This window comes from Meleagris gallopavo, chromosome 2 (genome assembly GCF_000146605.3).
Source record: "Meleagris gallopavo isolate NT-WF06-2002-E0010 breed Aviagen turkey brand Nicholas breeding stock chromosome 2, Turkey_5.1, whole genome shotgun sequence".
Lineage (NCBI taxonomy): Eukaryota > Metazoa > Chordata > Aves > Galliformes > Phasianidae > Meleagris > Meleagris gallopavo.
The window spans coordinates 6,802,890-6,820,779 of record NC_015012.2 but is presented as its reverse complement, the minus strand read 5'-3'; the positions used below and the strand labels follow the sequence as shown (position 1 = coordinate 6,820,779).

General features: G+C 41.6%; 1 long non-coding RNA gene across 1 annotated transcript; it reads left to right on the top strand.

The window, feature by feature from the left end:
- Positions 1–552: 552 nt before the first annotated feature.
- Positions 553–10,577, top strand: LOC116216276. The gene is made up of 3 exons (XR_004158732.1): positions 553–703; positions 7,222–7,477; positions 8,150–10,577. It is a non-coding gene; the product is annotated as an uncharacterized LOC116216276 (long non-coding RNA).
- The last annotated feature ends 7,313 nt before the right edge of the window (positions 10,578–17,890 follow it).

The following is a 17,890-nucleotide window of genomic DNA, read 5'->3' as shown; positions in this document are numbered from 1 at the left end:
TTTAAGATAATCTAATCCCAGCACCCCTGCTACAGGCAGGGGCACCCTCCACTAGACCATGTTGCTCACAGCCCTATCCAGACTGGCAGTTGGGATAATGTTAGAAATCAATGAAGAAATAGAAGTTTGGAGAGATTAATACTGAGTTCTGGTAGAATTTGGGAAAGGGAACTAAAAACGAGGAGGGAAATGTTCAGTATACCTACTGTTGAACATACTTTGTGTTGGGCCCATTATTTTAGCATCTTTAATGCTTGGCTGTGACAGCCAGGCACAGCACATCCAATGTAGTTATTACTTTGCATTGGCTGCTCTTACATGTGTCTGAAGTATCTTTTAGTGTGTGTGCTGTTGGTGAAAGGATAGTTGTCTTTTGGCTTCCTGGTGACCGTGTAAAATGCTATCAGCACGTTTAAGCACGCAGTTACTCTTGTTACAACAAAGCATGTGCTTTACGGTTCCTAAGTAGTGTGTGCCAGCAGCAAGAACATCTCAAGTGTAAACTTGGAGAGTGTTAAGCTAAAGTTCCCAATGATGGGGCTTTCCCTCTCTCTGTCAGACCTTCAGGGTGTGAGAAGGCAGCTGGTTCCTTCCCCATGCTGGACTACAGGGAGCTGGAAAGGGGAGACAGGACCTTCAGGCATATTTGTAAACTCAAAAGATTCACTGAGGACATGATGAGGAGGTGCAGGCTGAATTTCAGGTATGTTTTTCTCAGACTCTTTCTGCCTCAGAAATTCCTTAAAATATCACTGAATGTGGATGTTCTCTTTCTGGTTGTTCCCGGTTCCCCAGGAGAGAGCAGCATTTATCAAAAGATAACTTCCACTTGCTCTTCACTTCTGCAGCCTAATGGGGTGTTTGTTGGTGACTGCTCTCTGCCACGACTTGCTGCAAGTTGACGTGGGGGGAGCTGGAAGCAGTGAGGCTTAGTGCAGTCTATGACATGCACTGGGCTGCGGATGGCAGCAGCTGGTGATGGCAGTGGGAGCTGCAGAGCGCTTTCCTGGTGACTGAGAATGAACTATACGAAGGAATTTGGACTTGAAAAGATATATATATATATATATATATATTCCAGTAAATTTATTACATTATTCTGCTATCTAGAAACTATTTTTTCCTGGATCTAAAATAGTGTAAGTCAGGTGGGCAGGTCCAACCAGGAGGAATGCAGTGTGCTGAAAAAGAAATGAGATTCAGCAGATGCTGAAACTGCGTGTTGGTACCTCCTGCAAACAGACCACTTATTGCAGAGCAAAACGGGACATCAAATTGTATGTGAAAGAGATATTATGGCTGAGCCATGGGTGGGAGGCAGGTGGATTTAGGCTCTCTGCTTTGCAAACAAATATTCTTTTTCTTCTGTTCACAATCCAGCAAGGAGGATGCAGTGAGGGAGTGGGAATGATTGCAGAAGGTGAATTTGTGCCTTGGATTATTGTCTGATGGAGTACCAGTGGATTAAGGAAATATGCTTGGTACTTGGGAGAAGTAAATTAATATAAATTGTGTAAAGCAGATCATCTTCGTGTTAGCAGTGAATCAATCCAGGTGACAAACACAAACATCCTGGTAAACATACACTGATAAAAGTAGTCTGGTTGCGGGTTAAAGGAGCCCTAGGCCATAGGGACTTTCTGGATGCTATTGGGATGGAGATTAAGAAATCAAGACCTGGAGGAAGCAATGAGTCTTTCACATGAGTACATTAATGAACATTGGTGAACGGATTCCTGAGAAAGGCACAGGGGTTGAATATCCCTTTGTCACACTACTTTTCTGCTCCTCATCTACTCTCATTCACAGTGCTTTGAGTCTTGTTAGAGTCTTCCAGAAGATCTGAACTAAATAAGGTATCTTTACCCTATCCACAGGCTCCATTGGGGCTCACGCACACAACTCCTTTTGTAACATTTTTGTTCAGCTTTGATGAGATTATGTGAACCCGAGGATTCTGAAATAGTCATGAGGACTTGAAACATTTGTTCCAAAATGCAAAATGTGTTTTAAAAAGGCTATATTAGAACTGAAGTAATCACACAAAATGTGCATTTCCCAGGAAACAAATCTGCCTTGGGAGTTAATTGTAGTGAGAGAATTGAAGAGTGAATTTGTTATTTATTTTACTTTAGCATTCAATTTTGTCACCTCATTTAATTAGGGCAAGTATTGATTATTTTTGTCTGGATTGAATGCAGCTATAGCTTTTCAGCTGAGGGAGAACTTGAAGTATTCAACTGTTAGGATAGGAGACATCACATCTATATGAACAAGGAGCATATATGGAACTTATGGCAGAAGGAAGCTTCTCCTAAAATAATCAGCAATAAAATAGTTAAAATGAGTGGGGCTTTTTGGTCTTTAATGTATTGTCATTTTCAGGGTTTTAAATTTCTGGAATGGAAACCCAAGGCCACATGTGTTGCTCTCTAAGGAGCTTCTCACAATGAGAAGGGTAGAATTTTTTTAATATTTAAGTAAAATAAGCTTTCCCTTTACAGTGGATTCAATAGCTCTGCTTATTTATCCCACTAGCTGAAAGCTGGACAGACAAAAGCAAATTACATTCAATTCACAGTTTATTTGGGGAGAGGGGGAAAAATTATAAGTTACTATTGAATATGGATGTTGAAAATAAATACGTTCACTTGAAAGTATTATTTACCTATAATGACAAAATAAATCCAAAAACCTTTTGGTTATGTATTTAATTAAAAAAGAGATGGGAGTAATAGCTGGTCTAGCAATCTAGCAGAAGTGTTTAGAGTTAAACGAATAGATGTTACCATTGTTTCCCCTGTGCAAAAAATATGGCCTATTGAAAAAATTCTTTCTGATCATCAGTTGTATCATCACTTCATTATATAATTTCAATAAATCATGGCTGTTTTCTTATCATTTCTCATCATCATCATCAATTTTTACTATTGTAATGATGAAAGAACTGGAATTAAATGGGAGGGAAGGATGGTAGTCCTGCAGGAGATAAATGGGTCTGGAAATGAGAAAGGGAAAAGGGACAAAACCCCAGTGCTCTCTTCTACCTGATGTCATCTTGACCAGTCCTTCCTTTCTTTCCCATTTTAGCATTCTTCCTCCTTAATTTCTCCTAAATTCAGATATGTAAAATAAACAACTGCAGGAGGAAGTGCATCAAAGGATATGTGGGTGGCCATCTGCCTTCTGCAAAATACAGAGCTGATGCTGGGAATGTTGCTGCTCTGCACGTGAATGTTGCTGCCTACTCATTTGGGCTGATCGTGCTGATGAGCCACAGAAGATCTGGTTAGAAATTGATGATGGTTTTTTGTTTTACTTTCTAAGTTTTCATTTTTGGTGTTCTAAATGAAACCAATGCTAAAATATAAAAAAAATTGGAAATTAAGCCTGATCTAACTAATGTTAAAAGACAGGCTTTTTGTTTTCTTGATTATCTTCAATGCTTGTAGTTGACCTGTTAGGTATCCTCCTAACTGCCTTTTATGACTTAGTTTTGATGATTCTTGCAGCTATCTTTCGTCGTTACACCCCACTGTTAAGACTGACTAATTTGGACTTTGTTCCAGCCAGCACTGTCTCTGAAATATTCAGAGCAGACCTTATCTTCACTTATGCATTCACTAGAAGTTCTAGTTTTTACAATCCTTAATTTCTAAATGTTTCAGGATATGCCTTGTGATACAACTGTTTTCTGTTCCCTTCTGCTGGTATCTGTTCAGCTTTTTAAAGGAAAGTATTATGATTATAACCACTATTCAGACTTCACAAATGGGAGTGCTCCGGGTGGTTTGTCTACAGAGGCCAATTTGGTTTTTAATATGTAAGTGCAGTTGGGTTTAGAGCTTGACCAGAAAAAAAAAAAAAAAAGGGAATGTTACTTTCTTAGCAATGATCATTTTCATTTTGCAATCTGAGTGAATTCTTTCTGCAATTACGCAAAGATTTACTGGAAAATACTCGAGTTACTATTTTTAAAAATAATTTCTTTAAGTGAAAAGTGGGTTGAATTAAAGTCAATTTAGATGAATGAAATCCACCATTTTGACATCACAAAAATGTTGGGAAAATTAAGGATGCTCCCACCCCACCTCCAACCCCCTGCTGAAAACACAAAGTCAGCAGCTTCGAATAGTGATTTTTAAAAGTTGATAAATAGCATTTTTTCATCTGACACCGGTCTTGAAGTTTGGTTTTCTTTGGCCTGCTCTGTGGCTTAGCTCCTTCCCCGTTCATTCCAATGTCTGCCCTTGGAAACCGCTCAGAGGTAGCAGTTATCGTCCTGTCGCTATTGCCAGACCTTATCAGTGCTATTAGCTAGCTGCTTATCACTGAAATAAGCAGAAGTTTGCTCTGCTGACTACTAGCTGCCAAGTATCATTCACAAGCATTTTTTCTACTGCAAGATGGACATGAAACACCTGCTAATGTCAGACTGGTTAGTAAATCCCTTTGGACTCTTTACAGGAGCTACCCACAGGCTGCTCCTTCAGCATCCAGTAAAAATGTCTTGGCATGTTCAAAAGTTGATGTTGATTTCTTTGTGACCAGCATCCATACTTAGTTCCCCAACTTTTGATATTCCAAAGGGAACTCAATTTTCAGAGATCTCTGTGGATCCTCTTCTGAAACTAATCTCACTTATCATGCCATGTCCTACACTATGCTTAAAAATAATTATGCATTAAGCAGGGAAGGTCCTAGGTCGGGATGCTGTTTAAAAAATAAAAGCAGATTTGTTTTAAGTAGTGTGGCAATTACCATGCCAGCTGTTGCTGACGGCTCAGAATCTCTCCCTACAAGTTGGAGGGAGCCTTGTCTGTTGTTAATGCTCCTGATAAGGCTCCGGTGCCTATCTGCTCTGATTCACTGGTACAACCAATATCTGTGAACTCTCTGAGGACATTCTTGGCAGCTGCAGGACATAATTACCACATTTGAGAATATCTTTTAGGCATTTGGATCTATGGCTGGCTTTTTAGATTGCTCCCTTGCTAACTAATACGTTACTGGTTTGACACAATTGACAGCTGGCTGTGCTGGTGGCTAAAGAAGTGCCTCTGGGGCTGTCTCCGAATGAGGTTAATGATGGGCTAGATGAGCTCCCCGTGTTTCCTATACATCATTTACCTGGAACTGTGCTTTTTGCTAGAATCTCCCATGATGACCAAATGGCCGCATGTACTAAATGGTGCAACTATTCCATGAGGCTGAATTTGAGCTTATTTATTGGGTTTTGAAGTAGCAACAACAAGGGCAAAAAATGCCCTCTCTGAAATGCACTGTTTTAATGAAGAGACTGAGAAACATCCATTTTGGGCTGGACTCATACTTGTTAACAGTCTGAGCAGCCCTTATCTCTCTCACATTGTTATGGTCCACAGAGGAACATTTGTGCTCTGTACTGTTGGTTTTCTCACTTCCTGCTGTAAAGATCTTCTGGAGACCATGGCTAGTGATGAACCTGTGAAACTTCTATGTAGACCCCATACCCATTAGTGCCTTGCACATGGATGTTTAGTAGCTATTTTTCTTGTGAAAATTCATTTGTGGTCAGCTGCGCAAGGTAAAGGGCATTCCTAATGTTGATACGCAGTGCTGATGTTTCAAAAAGAGCCACAGGAAAATAATGATAATGCTTGGGACAGACAGCACTAAGGGGGAGTTTTTTTTCCCTTAAGCTTTTCCTTCTTTCTGAGGTGGATGAAATAGTTAAGTCATTTTAAAAACAAATTCCCATCCTCCCTGATTTAAGATCTAGTCCTGCAGTATGTACGGAGCGGGGAAGATACTGTAGCATTTTTATGAGGAGATAAAATATTGGCTTAATGATAATTTGGCAAAGTTTCAAGATATCTGAGACGGCTTCCTGGAAATTAAAAACAACTCAAATGTAAGAGAAAATTAAGCTAGTGACCCTGAGTACAAAGGGGAAGAGCTCAGACATCCATTCTTCCCTGTTCCTTGCTTTATTTTTTTTTTTTAATAGGTTCTTGCTAATCATCTTCCTTTGGTCCTAGCTTCTTTCATTAAAAGGATGAAGAATAGTTTGGTGTAAATTTTCTACTGCCATGATTTTCAAGGGATTTTATTTCTGGGGGGATGGCAAAACTTACAACGGAACTCTCCAAATCGGGTACATGTATGTTGTGATTGAGCTCCCTGAAACCAAACACCTTTCCTGCTTGTAGACTGAGGGTTGAGGAAATTGCATTCTTCCCTCTGCTGGAGCTATTAACTCTACTTCTCTACGGGAAAATAAGTAAATGTATGGAGAAATACACAATATGTCCTAGAAACTATGTTAGTGTTCCTGTTGCTGCTGCCCATGTGACTAACTCTCAGCAGGCTTCTCCATGCTGCCCTCCTCTAAGGGATCCGGGCTGATACGCCTGTCCATCCTCACCTTGTTTTCATGATATGTATGCGCTTTTGATTGGAAAAAAATAGAGAATAGGGCCCACTAGACATCTGGTAGCATGAGGAGTGATTCCTTTCTGTTACCTACTGAACCTTTGACTCAGATGCTGGAAAGAATGGAAAGAGTGCTAATTAGAGATGAGTCTTTTTGACTTAGGTTTTGTCTACAAAGACAGGCTGAGGGAGCTGGGCTTGTTCAGCCTGGAGAAAAGAAGGCTGTGGGGTGACCTCATTGCAGCCTTTCAGTACCTAAAGGGAGCCTACAAACAGGAGGGGAACCAACTCTTTGAAAGGGTAGATAACTGCAGGACAAGGGGAAATGGTTTTAAGTTGGGAGGGAAGATCTTTACAGAGAGAATGTTGAAGTGCTGGAACATCTTTGGATGCCTCATCCCTGGAGGTGTTCAAGGCCAGGTTGGATGGGGCCCTGGGCAGCCTGGTGTAGTATTAAATGGGGAGGCTGGCGGCCCTGCATGTGGCAGGGGGTTGGAGATTCATGATCCTTGAGGTCCCTTCCAACCCTGGCCATTCTGTGATTAGTTTTTCAGGAGGGCAGAAAGAAGTTTAGATATTTGAGCATAAAAGGCCAGACTTGCCATTGCTGTACTTCATTTAGTCACTGCACATTGGTCACCTGGTGATAACATTTGATTCCTGCACTGTAGGCACTCCATGAGATCTGGTTGTGCAGAGGTTATCGACTGCATGTTGATTATAATCCTTAGCACGATTTAGCTCTTCCTAAATTTGCTTCTTTTGAAATTTATGTTAACATCTTTGTATTCTTCCCCATATTTCTAGGCTGGATTGGGTTGGAGCATACAAAATAGAAGTTTGTGAAACATGGAGTGAAATCTGAGAAAATGATGAAAGGGCTGCTGAGAAATTGGAATCAGAATAGTATTTTCTGGTGCTGGTGGTGGTAAGAAAATGCCTGTGGGGAAAATCTTCCAACCATTATAGTTGCACAACACTTTTGTCCTCACCTGAATGTAAGAGGTGCCCAAATCTACAGACAACTTGAGAAAGAAGTCGTCAGTGCTCTGATCTACCATAGGTATTTTAACTCTGAAATCCACTTTTGCTCGTGTGAGTGATTTGCTTGAGTTATGGAGCTAGTAGTGGGCTGGCATACTGTGCTTGGAGCCTAGAATTGCTTTAAATTTGTCTTGGGAAATGCAGCAGGTCTGAAGAAAAGCTCTGGCAGTGCTAGTGCAGGTCAGAGCCATGTTACTATAATTCATCAGCCTGAGGTCTGCTGCCATCATCTGTAAGTCCCACAGATGTCAGCGGTTCAAGTGCTGATGGAGTCCAGTCTTTTAGAGCCGTCATTCACAGCCTTGACCCTGGTCCCTGATAAGTCAGCACAGGCTTTCGTGTTTCTTGTATTTATTTTTTATTTTATTTTATTTACAGGCTAACCTCTTAAAAGCAGAGGTCCAAGCCTTGCACTCTGACCTGTTTTACTGGCTGTTCCCATTCCTAGCCTCTTAGCTCACGTTCTCTCCATCATCTGGGGAGTGCTCTGAAACTGTCTTAATCACCTTGCAGAGCCTGCGGATTGGGTTTCTTGTCAAATCTTAAGTAGTGAAACGATTTTTTTTTGGATGCAAATTAGAGACACTTCTGTTTGAAACTGCTCTTAGTCCTCCCCCCTTTGTTTCTCCTCCTTTATTTTAAACCCTTCCTCTTACAGTATGCCTTTTAAAAAGTGTGATTAAATCTTCAGCTGTCTGCTATCTGACTTGAAGAGTCGGAGCTGATGAGATGAAGATAGATGTTGAACACTGCTTCAGCCCCACGGCAAAATGCTTTCAAATAGGATATTCTGGATAAACCAGTTCTTGATTTGCGCTTTCTAGAGCTACAGAAACGTATACACATGAAGATTCTTGCATTGCTTCTGGAGGACAACAGATCTCAGGATAATTTCAGTGGAAGGCTTTGGTAATAAATAGGCTTTGTTCTAAGCCAGCAGAAGTGTAAAGAAATGTCTAGGAAGTTCAAGCTTGACTTGGGTAAGAAACAGGTTTCATGGTACATCTCCAAAGATAGCTGGGCACAAGCCTGGTCCTTGCTAGACGCCCTAGGAGGGGGGCCAAGAACCAAATGTGTGCTCCCACTCAGTTTTTGGCATCAGCAAAGTCTGCGCAGAGACCGTGGAAGTTCCTGCAGTAACTGCCCATTATTGCTCTTGTTTGAAGGACAAACAGGTTCAGGTGCTGAGCTAAGCCACCTCACATGGACTTTGGGCCTGACTTCTTACCGCAGTCAATCTCTGGGACCTTCAGATCTCTGTAAAGCTTTGGGAGCTTTTGTTCCACTTAAAACAGGGACACCAGTATATCCAGTCTCACTAACAGATTTCTCTGCATTCCTTATTTACATTCATGTGTTTACAATTAAGGGGAAAAAAGGTGAACTGGGGAGGATGCGATAAAGACCTCACTGCGATTTCAAAGTCTCATTGGTTGCTTGCTTGTTCTTTTCTTGGCAAGGTCTGTGAAATTTTGGATAATCTCTGAAAAATGTATGTCAGCTACATTAAAAAGATCTTGCTTGTGGGATTCAAGTAATTAGTATGTAAGTAATCAGTAATTAAGAATTAAATAATGGGAGATTTCAGGAATTCCTTTGGGAGGTTGAGTGACTTCCTCTGTGCATTTTTGCTTGCTGCTCTCCTGTTTTACAGCATGTGGGACAAGTATTACTTGTGCTTTTGTTCAGTGAGGGACAAAGAGGCTGTTCTAGACATGCCAAAGTTGTTCCCTATTAGCACTGGCCAGTGAATGTATGCCTCATTTCATATCATGGTGTTCCCTTTGTGACACCCAGTCCTTTTAAGACGGCACTACACTTGCCTTTAGGGAACATGCGTCCATCCCTTCCCCACCCTTTGCCTAACATTACAACAGGACAATCTCTTTCAAAGTGAAAAAGAGCTGGCTTCCTTAACCTTAGGTGTCAGGGAGACAGAAATGGAGCAGCAGCTGAAATTTTAACTCTGTCTGCTGTCCCTCTTGGCTATGGGCTGTTAGGGAGCTGCTGTGCTGGCCCATAAGAGTATGGCCAGATCACTCTCTTGTCCTGAAAAGGCACAGGACGCTGGGCATATAACCTTCCAGACCTCAGCAATGCATGCTGCTTCTGTTGAACTAAAAGGGAAAGATGTACTACTAGTCTTTTCTTTAATTGCTGTGCTGTGGAAATAGGGGGGTAACTGTTAGGGATTTCATCGGAGGGCCAGTGGCTGAAAAAATAAGTCAGAGGAAGGTAGTATTCTTTCTCACTAGACTCCCCATGAGTTATGTTCTCAAGGGGAATGCATATTACATATACATACATTACAGTTTGCATCCAAAAAAATGACACCAGGGACTTGAGATTTCAAAGACTTTGGACATTTATCTGTTGTAAATGTAATTGTATCTAGAAGTAAATAAGACTTTGCAATTTATAGGCACTTTAATCTTGTGCTATTTATGGACGTAGAATTGCTTAGAATAATGCTGCCTTATTTTATACTGATGGGATTGTATTTTTACCGCTATAGTAAGGGTTATTTCAGCTATGAACCCTTGTCAGAGTCTGCTTGTTTCCAGAGGGTTGTAAACTGGCTCACGTTGCCTCTGAAGCTACGTGAACTCTTGGGTTTAGAGGAACGTAGTTAAAAATTTAAGATACATCAGCGTACCAAATATTTATGCTTATAGATAAAAATAAAGGACTCTTCCCTAATGCAGATGGTATGCTTGTATGAACGTTCTGCAGGGAGTTAAAATTAACAGCAGTTTATCTCATCAGTGTCCAACCTTTTTGGCTTGCTTGGGATGCACTGAGTGAAAATGAATTTTCTTGGGCCATGCAAACATAGGTTGCACCAAAAGTAATGCCTCCTATTCATTTCTGTGGAAACTACAAGAGATAGAAAGAACATAGATAACAAAATAGATAACAAAACTCAGTTACAAAACACTATTTTTCAGTAGAGTTACCACCATTATCTGTGCATTTTTACCAGTGATGAATAAGAGCCTGCATGCTCCACTCATAAAAATCTGCACTACCAGAGGTGAGCCACGGTCTCTGTTGCCGTTGCTGAAACTCACCAGCCACTGCCTCACTGTGCTACATTCACTGTTTGCTCTCCATCAACATTCAGCAAGTGTTGATCAGTGTCAGTGGGTGCCATGTTTTCCACATGGAGGAATTCAATTCCATGCTTCTGCTTCTTATGCACTTCCATGTCAGACATCATTCTATCAGACTACCTATCACACAGTAACAATATGTAATGGAATATAGTTGGGAAGGTTCAGCTTCTACTGCCATATCAACATCTGTCTCTGACATCAGATGATAAACCAGGAGGCATTACTTCTGGAGCAGCTCTTCAAAATATATAGTTTATGTATACAAGTAACAGAACTTTTTGTTTTAATAAAAAGTATTAAAAATTAAAGGAGGTCAACAAAACCATGAAACCAATGGTATCAATTATCCTGTTTTTGTGACATCAACACATCAGTTGGGTTTTATGGCAGTGGCTGCAGTTCTCAGTGAGCTTTCTTGTGTTTGTCTGAGTTTTTTGATGAAATTTTATTCTTTCCCTGCTTGATCCTTGAATACAGTTGTTCACAAATGTACGTGCTGTCAGAGAGCAATGACATGAATAAGGTGTGATGGTGAAGCATGGGGTATTTCTCTCTGGTGAGAGAGGTCTTATAAAAGTCTGGTGAAGAAACACCATAAAATTTTTGATTTGAATGTCTGATTGCAGCTCTAAATGTTGCATTTAAACATTTATGTGATCTGAAAATGGAATCACAAGTATACCAGAAAGCTGACTTTTTTTTCAGCAATCTTGAAACCCTCAAGTCCTCTTATTAACACAGGAAGCACGGCTGCCTATTTTTTACTGCTTGTAGAACTGTGTTTAACCAGTGCATCAGAATGCATACCATTATTTGCCACCACTTAAACTGAGCCCTCCCCATGCCCTGGTTTCATTCAGCACACAGTTGTTGGAAGCAGTGGTTGTGCACCTTAGGCCTGGCCTGGCCTGGCCGCCATGATGGCACGGGGTGGCTGCAGGATGGACTGAACTGGGCCATGGGTTGGACGTGCTTGGTTTATCTGATTATGCTGATCGTTATGTAATGAGAGATGCAGAACTTAATAGAAGTACTCTTGCATTTAGAGAAAGTTGCCATAAGTAGACCATAAACTCTTCTTTTGGGAATTGAACTCTACCTGCTCTTACCAGGGTGAGGTGAATGTGTCAGTGCCCTAGTGGGTGAATTCTTGACATACTGTGGGACTGTAGGAAAGCACCCACAGGGCAGTGTTCTAGTGAAAAGGAAAGTTGAAGTCTCTGGCACAGGAATGGGCCAAGCAAAGCTGTGTTAACAGAAGCAGAATATGCCTTCTTTCTGATTCTAATACTAATCATAATTAACAGTGGCTTGATGTCTCCTGCTGAATGAGGCTGGACGAAGAAAGTTGCAGAATCAGGACCTGAATTTCTTGGCTATTGTACTCCTGGGTGAAAGAGACATGCTGGGTCACTCTGATGTGAACAGCGTTGGAAAATGAAGTGAAATGAAGAAAATGTTTTGGATCTTCCTCAGCCCACAGAAATATTTCAGCTGTTGAGTCAGCATCTCAGCAGTAGAGATGCTCATGCCTAATTTCAGCCCTTTATTGCTCCTGCTGTGCTGGCACAGCTGCCTCTGGATGTACTACAGAAGCTTTTCTCTACTGCTTGGCTAGTGCAAGTCTCTCATTTCTCTACCTACAGAAGATTTTCTCTACTGCTTGGCTAGTGCAAGTCTCTCATTTCTCTACCTACAGAAGATTTTCTCTACTGCTTGGCTAGTGCAAGTCTCTCATTTCTCTACCTACCTTCTCCTCTCATTCCCTTAAAGCGTGCCTTTCCAAACAGACTGTACACGTATAGGAACCAGGCCCCTATTTGCAAAGACAATGTTCATACTCTAGTGTGCTGCTGTCTGACAGGCCAATTTATAATTGTCTCTATGTGCTTACTCCTGCAAACAGGAACATTGTTTATCTGCTGGTCAGTGACAGTTGGAAATTCCTCTGAAACATCACAGAAAATCAAATAAATTACTTCAGATTTCATCCTTATGAGAAGAATGCACATTTATCAGTGGAAGCAAGGAGCAAGTACGTCCCTATCAGCAAGTAATAGCCTCTGGGAAGTAATTTTTTGAGCCAGATAAGTGAGCAAACCCTATAAAGGGTGATCAGTAAACAACCAAATTCCGCTATACTTGAATCTCAACCAGGATGCCATCAATTCTCCTGATGTTCATTTTTACCATCTCTGTTGTTCTGTGTTGTGCTGTCCTTGCCTGATGATGGTGGCAGTTCACTGTGTCATACTCTTGCTTTTCAGTAAAGGTAAATAGATTTTTGATTTAGAATCATTTTGGTTTAGAGATAGAAGGGAACGTTATATTTTTTTCCTTCTCGTTGTTTAGAGTTTGTTAAGATATATGCATTTGAACCAGAACTTTTTCCTCCTTCAATTTCTAGCTCCTCTGGCCTGCTCAGGTACTGGAATTGCATCCTTCTCAATTGAAATTGCCTCATTTAAAAAAAAAAAAAAAAAAAAAAAAAGGCTTAAAGGCCAATAATCCTCCAAATTACAATTATCAGTATTTATCAAAGTAAAACACTGTGTCATGCTGCATTTGATACAAAAGCATCCAGCTGAATATTCCATTAGACAGGTCCTGTGAAGTTAAAAAGAGGACCGGGTTGAGTTATCTCACCATGGGAGGAAAAAGGCATGCACAATCTGATATTTAACACTCCTTTGCAATTATGGGAATTTTTATTCTCTCCCTAGTAGGGAACATAGCATTTTACTGCAGTGTTTCAAGTTTGCCTCCAATGGTATCTGATAGAAGTGCTTTTATCCCCTGAAGATACAGTACAAAATACAAATCATCATTGGTTTTATCTCAGCTGGAGCTGCCTATTTTCTAAATGAGTTTACTCTGTGCTACTGCCCATCAGGCACATTTTTCATCCTTCATCCCCACTCTTTTACTATAGCTGGGTTTAAGTTCTTTCTTCTGTCCTTTGTTCCTTCAGCTCAGCGAAGTAAACAGCAGGATTGATCTTACACTGCATTTTGGTATTGTTCCAGCTGCTCATCAATAGACATGGGCTGGGAATGCACTGACTGGAAAAGAAGGGCAAGATTGAAATTCACTTTTTGTTCTTTGTGCCTTTTAGTGTGCAGCGGAATGTCCCTAATCTGAAAGCTGCTACACTGACTGCCTATCAACATGCAAATTAATCATCAAGTGACGAGTCCTATATTTGCTCTAAGTAAAAGTCTTTAAAGGTATCTATACAGAAAAAGAGGTGTTTTTATTTTATTTTATTTTTTTAGATGCTGCTACTGCTAACTTGTATGGGGAAAACGTGTAACTATTTTTGTTTCTACTCCCTCCTGCAGCAATGAGCCTAATGTTTTAGAGTCATTTAGGTAGAGGGGGGGAATGCTTTGATAGTTGGACAGCTTAAATAAAGATGAAGTGCAGTTAGCAGCAAGGAGAAGGATGCATTTCCAACTACAGCAGCATCACTACTGCAAATTATTTGTACCTGCCTTCCTGAGGAAAAGGCATTAGAAATAAACTTACAGATACTGAATAAAATCACTTCTCATTTTTTGAGCACGCAGTGTTTCCACTTGTAACCTTTCCCTGGAGTCTTGAAGGATTATAATTGAATTTGGGGCTGTAGCAAGGATATACAGTACTGCACTGTTTTAATATCCATTGACTTTTATATGGCAGTTTGATAAAATGTTTGAATGCAGGAAAAATGTATGCATTCTTTATGGAAGACTAAACAATTAGCTGAGGGCTGGAGAGGAGCAGACTCTCACGTATGAGAGTTCTGCCGGCGTGCTTATCTGGATGTATGAGAGAAGTATTTCAGATCAGGCCCTCCTTTCCATCACTGTCAAACTGATATGCCTGTAAATACGTTGCACCAGAAATGGCACCAGCCTGCGTACCTGACTGAAGCCACTTAATTTGTTATCATAGCATAGAATTAATTTACCCTTCCTGTTCTTACTAGTTCTAAAGGACTTATTCCTCATCTTTGTCTGTGGGATAAGATTCCCCACTGCAGAGCTCTTGTATGTATTTGGAAATCTCCAAAACTTTATTTACCTGCTTTGCCCACTGTACGATTTGAATATCTATCTACAGCTTCGAAATAGAAAAGAAGGAAGAAATAAGGAAGGATTGCATCCTGATCTCACACCAGAGACCTAGCCACATCCACAGTTGCTCGTAATTTTTGTGTTAGCTTACATTTCTTTCAGCCTTCTTGTTCTGCACTCTGGAGTAAAGTATCCTTTGCTATGTAGATAGGGTTGTAATTTTCATTCTTTCTTGGAGGCAAAAATGCTTCCTCCTTGTCTGTCTCTGGAGAAATCTTTCAGAAAAAGGGGGAAAAGAAGAGACAGAGAAAATTCTAATGTGTTCTGTGCTCAGCTGGGCCTGAGCTGTGAAGTGTGTGTACAGTCCTTAGCATCCCCTGGTTAGCTGGGGTGAGTGCTCTGCTCTGTGCTGGGCTCTGCATTTGCAGGGAGGATTAAGCCATGTGTTGTGTGAGATAGAGGATGGGAACTGTGGTCCCAGGATGGATGTAGGTGTAAATGACATCCCTGTAAAAAATTTTATAATAGCTCGGGCTCTGTCTGCAGGCCTTGAACTCACCTTTGCTCCTGTGACTGCCTGGGCTTGTTGCATGGAAGTGGAGAGCAATGTGATCACAGGTGTTGATGTAGAAGTGGAATTGCACCTGGGCAGCCAGAAGAGCAATACAGCCAATCCCACCCCTGGCACCGAATGGGTGACCTCAAAGTCAGCTGGGAGGCCGACTGCAGAGGCTGATGCTTTGCTCTGAGCTTTGCAGGGCTGTTCTGGGCCCGGCAGAGAGGAGAAAGGAGAGCATACAGGAGGGTCCCTGCAAGTCGTTAGTGCCAGGAGAGTCAGTAACTTTAAAACATAATAAAATAAAGGTTTGATTTTAGTCAGGAGAAGCATAAAGACTTCTGAAGTTTTCCCATGGGAACAAATTCTACTGTACTTGATTTGGAGAGCAGTGACAAGTTGTGCCTTTGTTCAGTTTTATGGCTTTTTTTGGTTGTGTTTTTTGTTTGTTTTTGTCTTCCTTGAGTGGAGCGGAGCAGCCAGCTTTCTCTGACCTACCACCAACCAGCAAAATTTGCATTGTGTCTATATTAAGCTGGAAGTGGCTACTTCCATCATGTGTATCTCTGCTTTGGCCTTTGCCTGGGTGGCAGCAATGCTGGGATCCCAGCCTCTTTTCCAGCTACAAGCAGCACTGCAGGGCTCGATTCAGCTCCAGGACCTCCTGCCCAGACCCTGGCTGGATGTGGGAAATCAGCTTACTGCAAGACTTATGGTTTGAAATGGACCCGAGTCAAGGTTCTGACTGATTCGATGATGAGCACAGATATCACAGGGAAATTCTCTTCCATTTTAAACCAGCTTGGGCAGGATAACAGCCCTGACTAAAAGTAGCGTGATGCGATTCCCAGGGATGGTTTGTGGTACCTGGCCTGAGTGCACTGCCTCTCTAAACCTGCCTGGATAAATCACCACTCACAAGACTGGGTGTTTTTCTCTCCCGTGAGCATAGTCCCTGCTACTGTAACTGCATGCAAGTGCCACAGAGCTTCTTGGCTCACAAGGTGATACATTAACCCAGGAGTATTCCCAGATGTTTCAGCTCAGCGTGGGGTGCTGATATCACTGCTGGCTGCCCTGAGCCAATGGGGATGGAAGCTGGGTGAAGAGAGCAGTGTTGGGCTGTGAATGAACAGTGGTGAAGTCCTGGCTCTGTCGAGGTGAGTGATACCCAGGAGTAAGGATTCCCTTGAGAGATGGTTTTCTCCAGTGTAACCCTGTGAGTCCTGGCATGGCACAGCTATGACCTCTGGAACCAGCTCTGCTAGGAGCAATATTTTGCCAGGTGGCTTCCTGGCATCAGGGAGTCGGTGGGAAGCAAAACATCTCACTTCTTGTCACCATAAAGGAGTAAATTCAAGTGATATTTTTCACACTGTAGGTCACGTTGCTTTTAGAAGGAAAACAGTTTCTACAGGTCTCTCTTTTCACGCTCCCTTCTCCCTGTAGTTTATAGTGCACCAAAGTGCTGTTAAATATATATGTATGTGCATATGTGTACACATGCATATAACAGGGAAAATGTTTCCTGGCCTGCAAAAGAAGTGAACTTCTGCATGCTTTTGTGCATGCTTGTGTGCAAATGCTGCAATTTTACTTTTGCAATTCCAAAGGTGAACGGTAGCTTTTCTTTTTCATCATTTTGTGCTGCCCATCCCTATTTCAGCAGAGTTCAGTGGTGATGGTGAAGGTTCAGCACCTCAGAATGTAGAGTCAAAAATGAATGTCCCCAGTATTTGGCCAGTTGAAGCCACTCACACCGAGTAAATAAGTTTTGCTGTTCACCTTGGCTGACTTCAGAGGTCAGTAACTCAGGGCTGTGTAATTGCCTGTGATGTCACACTCTGTTCTTCCAGCTCCCAGAAAACTTAATTTGACAGTTGAAACATTTCATTGAGACTAGTACAATTTCCTTCAGTTAAATAGGGTGCTTTTACAAGAGAAGGATTTTTTAAAGCAATGTAGCTGTTTTTTTTTTCCTCTTTTCCTTACTATTTTTTTTTTTCTTGGGAAGTCCCTGCTGTGCAGGATCAGTGTTTGTGGGATAAGCTGCCTGGTATACGGATGTATTGTTTTATGAGGTGGGGTGCTCATGGGGCCAGCTGGAGCTTTGTGTTGGACCATGTGCCACAAGGAATCTATCTTTGAGATATGTTTTTGGAAGACCTTGTGCACACTGAGAAAGACAACCATGCTGAGAGCGTGCAGGCAGGTAAGGCTGGTACCTCCATTTGGGGAGAGGTTGGGAGTTTTCCAGCCCGCTGACACCAAAGCAATCCATCAAAAAGGCTGATTAGATTTGGTGACCTTCCCAAGTGAGGAGGACTATGAGGCCCCTGGCTCTTCCTGCCAGTACCAGGGCAAAGGCTGAGCTGCCCTGGGAGCTCAGGTATTAGACATACGGTCTACAGGCTACCACCTGTTGTGGGACTATGCTGTGGTTTGTATATTGTCTGATTTTGCTTCAGAAGAAATTAGGGCTCTACCAAGCTCCTATGTCTGCTGCTCACTGGTCAGGAGTAGGTTGAGAGTATCCTTACAGCAAATCAAAGCTGAAAGAACACTGATAGAGCTTCACCCACACCTTTCTTTCACAGTAAGAGTAGTGCAATAGCTTTGATTATATTTGACTTCCATAAGTAGAAGTTGTTCCTGGAGCAGGCAGGAATAGGCATGACTATTCCTGAATAGACCTTTAA